Genomic DNA, 6,525 nt, shown 5'->3' with positions numbered 1-6,525 from the left:
CACATTTAAAGTGTCCTGTCACTGGTTGAAGATTCCAGAGTGTTCTTACGGTGGGTTCCGGCTTGGTGGGTAGGAGGGAACGTATCACATAGTCTCTAACACTTTTGGATTTTTCTAGGCGCCCAGAGCTCTCACCTCTGCTTGTTAATAATCGGTTGGCCACTCACTATGAACTTGATCCCTCATTATGGACTTATGACCCCGTTTTTCAATTTCCTTTAATTGATTTATTGACTTATTTGGCTGTTTTATTCAGTTTTATTCAGTCTTGCCATTCAATTGATCATTTCTCCCGCAGGCGTCACTATGACTACCAGTGACGCCTCCAGTCTTTCTTCAATGGCCACTATCACGTGACCCCCCCGTTGCTATGTCAACGATGACAACAGGAAGACCGGCGTTCTCCTCGAGGCAGCCGAGAGAGACGCCTTCATTACCGCCGTACCAACAGACCGGTAAGCCTCCCTGCTCCCAAAATCGGCTCGCTTTACTTGTTGTAAACTTTCAATCCAGACAAAGCATGGGATTGACACCATCTCCTCCTGTCCCTCCCATTAGGAATCTGATCTGATTTAGTCGGACGGCTTCTTTTTACCTGAGACGGCGGGGACAGAGCACACAATTTACGCTAGTCGGTGAGTTGTACCGGTTACTGCTTTTGAGCAGTTCCATTGATACTGTTACCCGGGACATATCGATCTAATTACTGTTCCCTTTGATTAGATATACTGAGTGGCCCCCCCCCACCATCCGGTTGCCAGCGATTGGATCACTTCGCCATACCCCATTGGGATATTGGGCTTTAATTCCCAAGTAAGTCGTTGACTTTTTTCGCTCAGCCTTTCAGGTACATGTATATATCAACCACCATCCTGATTGGCCTCATTTTGATTTTGTCCTTGTAGGATTGACTATCCACTATTAAACTCTTCATAAATTATCAATGACGAGCACTGACCTAACCAGGTATGTGTTTTGTGACAATGCGAATATCCTACTATGCACTATGATTTAGCCTATTACAATTTAGATATACTTACTTTATTTATTTATTTAAATTCAGGTTGTCTGCCCCACCCCTGTTCTCGTCCTGATGAAGACCCACTAGCAAGGACTTTTAAATCATTCCTGCGCTTCCTGGGTCGAAACGTCGACTTCCTCACCCTGAAACACAGCCTCCTCCAACCCATAATTTATGCTCAGTATGGACATTGGGGCATGTGTACTATGAACTCTTTTGTTGATTTGTGGTTCTACTAATGTCTGTTTGACATTGAATTGATATTACTGTTTGAATTATACGTGTTTTTTAATATCACTATCCCTTCCACACTATCCCCACACTTGCACGTTCCCTCCTCACCCAACAGGGGCACCAATACAACTGTAATTTGTGCAATTGCTTTGCTCTTTTCCCTATAATGTGAATTAAACATTATAGATGTATTTACGTTTCAACTGTTTTATTTAATTTTGCTTAGACGTCTACCTTACTGGGACCCCTTCTCTTTAATGCCAGATACCCAGGTCCCAGTGACTTGTTTGGGTTAACCCTTCTTTGTGTACAGCACTTCGTGCAGACGCTGTCTGCGAGGTTCCCTAAATAGAATTCAATTTTATACCCCAGGATATTCCGCAAACCATGGTCGAACGTGAACTATTGTCCTATTCTGAGGATTACATTGACCGACTCCTCGAAAATCCCGACCATAATTTTCTAGCCAGTGATATATCTACCATAGACTTCAGTCTGAAGGATAAAATTCAACGCCTTGAACGCCTAGAAAAGAAGCTGATCCGTACCCGCTGGCACGGACACCTACTCACGAAATATCTCAAAGAGAACATTATTCCCATTGGCCTACAGATAAAGATCGAACCAGCTATCTTTGTGGAGGTGCCCAAATTCAGGGAAGGGTTCAGCCATATATCCAACAACTGCTCCCGCCACTGGATGGTGCTTGGGGTAGAGACGGCTGCCCACCAAATCCAGCTACTGACCAGTGAGATCAAGTTGCTTAGAGCCGAAATCGCAGCAGATGCGAACCTGGCAGGCGCCAAAGAAACCCTCAATAATTTGGAAGCTACCCTAAAAGACTTCGACCTCACCACACAGAATAAGAAATTAGAGAAACTTGCGAGAGATATCAGACTCTATGATAAAAAGAAAACCTACCCATATCTCCAAGACGATTATTACAAGCAAGACCAACAGGGCAGATTTACCAACAGGGGCAGAGGAAACTTTCGTGGTAGGAGAAACTACACTACCTTCTCCGATTCCTCCTATAGCTCCGAAGGTGAGCAGGATTTTGCCGGCCCAAGTCGCCCATATAACTATCCGGATTACAGCTACGATCAGCAACAATACGCTCCTTTTTTAGGACCGCGCCCTACACGATGGCGCCCCCCGAGAGGGAGAGGGAACTATTTCAACAGAGGCCAAACACGTGGGCAGAACCAGAACAACACCAACTGGGACACCGGACGGGGCCAAACACCCAAACAGGTTCACTTCCAAGAGGAACAACACGGGGAACGAACCACCCGGAACAAGACCTACCGGTGGTAAGGGATTCAACCACCACCAACCCTATTGTAAATATCTCGCAGTATACCCTTAATGAAGATGAAATACGTGCTTTAAGTAAAGGGCTATCATATGTACCCACCAGCAAACCAGACCCTTTCACTGTACGGACGGAACTTTTCAAATTCTTTAGAAAAGTCAGACTCAAATATTTCTTCAGAAACACTGGACCCTATAGAAACCCTTCACTTACGGGGCTCAGGATTCCCTCCACCTTTGTGCCCCCTTCATGTACGATGACCAGCAAAATCCTAGCTTATGAAGCGGTTGTGTGGCGAGATGTCAACTCTACTCTGCTCAAACACACATATACTAAATACAATACTAGCAAAATTGAAAAAAACGCCCTTCAGTCATTGGCAAATAACACAGAGGTTGTGATTAAACCTGCCGATAAGGGCGGAGCAATCGTCATCCAAGACATCAAGAAATATGAGTCTGAAATCCAACGTCAATTAACAGATGGCATCAGCTATAAGAAATTGCGGTCCGACCCCACTCAAACAATAGCACGTGAGATTTTGGAAATAACCAAACTAGGACTTGACCAGGGTTTTCTCTCCAAAACTGAGTATGAATTTCTTAATCAACAGCACCCACGTCTGGCAACCATTTATACTCTGCCTAAAATACATAAAGACATGACAGATCCACCTGGACGTCCGATTGTGTCTGGGTGTGGTTCTATTCTAGAACCACTCGGACGTTATGTTGACTTTTTCCTAAAACCGTTGGCAGAGTCAACACAAACATACTTGAGGGACACTCTACAAACTATCAACTTGGTTGAAAACTCACCTTTTGATCCGTCAACTCAACTGTTGGCCACCTGTGATGTGGTGTCTCTGTACACCTCCATCCCACAAGAAGAAGCAATAGCAGTCATTACTAGATATTTAGACTCACGCCCGATGCCCACGCAAGTTCCCACCGAATTTATCATAGCATTATTGCGCATTGCGATGACTATGAACTTTTTCACATTCAAGAATGAATTCTTCTTACAAATCAAAGGCGTGGCGATGGGGGCTCCCTTCGCCCCGGACGTAGCCATCCTGTATATGTCTGCCTTTGAAGATACTAACGTACTCAATATTCTCAACCCGTTTCGAGACCATCTGAACGTGTGGGTTCGGTATATAGACGACATCCTAATAATCTGGACCGGCGACCTGACCACATTCACTGAGTTTCACGCCTGGCTCAACCAACAATCACCCCATTTACAATTCACTGTCAAATCTGACAATCTAAATATTGACTTTCTTGACATTACCATCTACCACCAACAGGGTCTACTTCAAACAACTCTTTATCGTAAACCATCCGAGAGGAACTCCTTACTTCAATACAGCAGCCATCACCCCCGCGCACTGCGGGATAATTTGCCCTTTGGACAGTTCCTGCGCATCCGCAGGAACTGTTCAACCAAAGAACACTATTTCCAACAATCAGAAGAACTATCTGACCGCCTGAGAATACCTGGTTACCCCAAACGACTGGTGACCAAGGCTCGCAAGAGAGCCTGGTTCTACCCAAGAGAAGAACTTCTGAAAGGCAAAGACTCTATTACGGGCCCGTTGGACCGCATTGTATGCGTCACCACGTTTACCACGAAAAGCAACCAAATCAAGAAGATTGTGAATCATCATTGGCAACTGGTCGCAGATGATATTGGCCAACCCACTAACCCTCTCCATGCGTTCAAAAAATCCAAAAGTGTTAGAGACTATGTGATACGTTCCCTCCTACCCACCAAGCCGGAACCCACCGTAAGAACACTCTGGAATCTTCAACCAGTGACAGGACACTTTAAATGTGGCCACTGCAAAGCCTGCGACAGTACGACGCAAACCAAGGAGTTTCAATACAAACAGAAGAAGATCCAACTCAAAACTCTTACAAACTGTAACACCGCTACGGTGATATATGCCATTGTGTGCCCATGCAACATGATCTATATTGGCCAAACCCAACAGAAGATCAAACAACGTATCTTACAACACATGAGCAGAATAAGATGCGAGGTGGCTGGTGCCCCGCTAGTAGATCACTTCAGATCAGCTGCACATCCACCTGAGAGTCTAAAATGGATTGTAATTGAAAAAGCCACTCTAGGCCCCAGGGGTGGGAATATTGCAACTATATTAAACATCAGGGAACTAAAATGGATGTTCTTTTTTAATTCCATCCAGTCAGGTTTAAACGAACATGATAGCTCCTTCTCTCAACTTGCAACACTACCCTGAATATCATTGACTTTATGTTCTGAACCGTAACAGCAATTAATCATCCCCTCGGGACTGATATTGCTTTACCATCATGTGTGAGGTACGCATTGGCAAAAGTTTTGTGTGTTTACCTAGTAATTACCTTGCACCGGTACTATACATTGCAATTAATTAATGCGTTGATACATTCATGTTTGTCGTTTTTCCACTGTGAGTAACATCGTGTTTCTAATGTAATTTTATTTAATTGTGATGTACACCTTGAGATGTTTTTCACAGTCACTGCCTTAACCATCATGTGATAGGTTCGCAGTACTACCACACTGACTGGATAAACTCACCACGTATACATTGTTTAATCCTTGACGACACCTTAGTTGTCTAGGCGCCCAGAGCTCTCACCTCTGCTTGTTAATAATCGGTTGGCCACTCACTATGAACTTGATCCCTCATTATGGACTTATGACCCCGTTTTTCAATTTCCTTTAATTGATTTATTGACTTATTTGGCTGTTTTATTCAGTTTTATTCAGTCTTGCCATTCAATTGATCATTTCTCCCGCAGGCGTCACTATGACTACCAGTGACGCCTCCAGTCTTTCTTCAATGGCCACTATCACGTGACCCCCCCCGTTGCTATGTCAACGATGACAACAGGAAGACCGGCGTTCTCCTCGAGGCAGCCGAGAGAGACGCCTTCATTACCGCCGTACCAACAGACCGGTAAGCCTCCCTGCTCCCAAAATCGGCTCGCTTTACTTGTTGTAAACTTTCAATCCAGACAAAGCATGGGATTGACACCATCTCCTCCTGTCCCTCCCATTAGGAATCTGATCTGATTTAGTCGGACGGCTTCTTTTTACCTGAGACGGCGGGGACAGAGCACACAATTTACGCTAGTCGGTGAGTTGTACCGGTTACTGCTTTTGAGCAGTTCCATTGATACTGTTACCCGGGACATATCGATCTAATTACTGTTCCCTTTGATTAGATATACTGAGTGGCCCCCCCCCACCATCCGGTTGCCAGCGATTGGATCACTTCGCCATACCCCATTGGGATATTGGGCTTTAATTCCCAAGTAAGTCGTTGACTTTTTTCGCTCAGCCTTTCAGGTACATGTATATATCAACCACCATCCTGATTGGCCTCATTTTGATTTTGTCCTTGTAGGATTGACTATCCACTATTAAACTCTTCATAAATTATCAATGACGAGCACTGACCTAACCAGGTATGTGTTTTGTGACAATGCGAATATCCTACTATGCACTATGATTTAGCCTATTACAATTTAGATATACTTACTTTATTTATTTATTTAAATTCAGGTTGTCTGCCCCACCCCTGTTCTCGTCCTGATGAAGACCCACTAGCAAGGACTTTTAAATCATTCCTGCGCTTCCTGGGTCGAAACGTCGACTTCCTCACCCTGAAACACAGCCTCCTCCAACCCATAATTTATGCTCAGTATGGACATTGGGGCATGTGTACTATGAACTCTTTTGTTGATTTGTGGTTCTACTAATGTCTGTTTGACATTGAATTGATATTACTGTTTGAATTATACGTGTTTTTTAATATCACTATCCCTTCCACACTATCCCCACACTTGCACGTTCCCTCCTCACCCAACAGGGGCACCAATACAACTGTAATTTGTGCAATTGCTTTGCTCTTTTCCCTATAATGTGAATTAAACAT

The 6,525-nt window shown here is 44.2% G+C and overlaps 2 long non-coding RNA genes across 2 annotated transcripts; both read left to right on the top strand.

Moving 5' to 3' along the window:
* Positions 1-565: 565 nt before the first annotated feature.
* Positions 566-968, top strand: LOC144772017 (uncharacterized). Its single transcript, XR_013599597.1, has 3 exons — positions 566-635; positions 724-813; positions 906-968. It is a non-coding gene; the product is annotated as an uncharacterized LOC144772017 (long non-coding RNA).
* A 4,686-nt stretch (positions 969-5,654) lies between these two features.
* Positions 5,655-6,057, top strand: LOC144772016 (uncharacterized). The gene is made up of 3 exons (XR_013599595.1): positions 5,655-5,724; positions 5,813-5,902; positions 5,995-6,057. It is a non-coding gene; the product is annotated as an uncharacterized LOC144772016 (long non-coding RNA).
* The last annotated feature ends 468 nt before the right edge of the window (positions 6,058-6,525 follow it).

The sequence above is a fragment of the Lissotriton helveticus genome, chromosome 8 (assembly GCF_964261635.1).
Source record: "Lissotriton helveticus chromosome 8, aLisHel1.1, whole genome shotgun sequence".
Classification (NCBI taxonomy): Eukaryota; Metazoa; Chordata; class Amphibia; order Caudata; family Salamandridae; genus Lissotriton; species Lissotriton helveticus.
The sequence above is the reverse complement of the archived record's forward strand: the minus strand, read 5'-3'. Positions and strand labels throughout refer to the sequence as shown.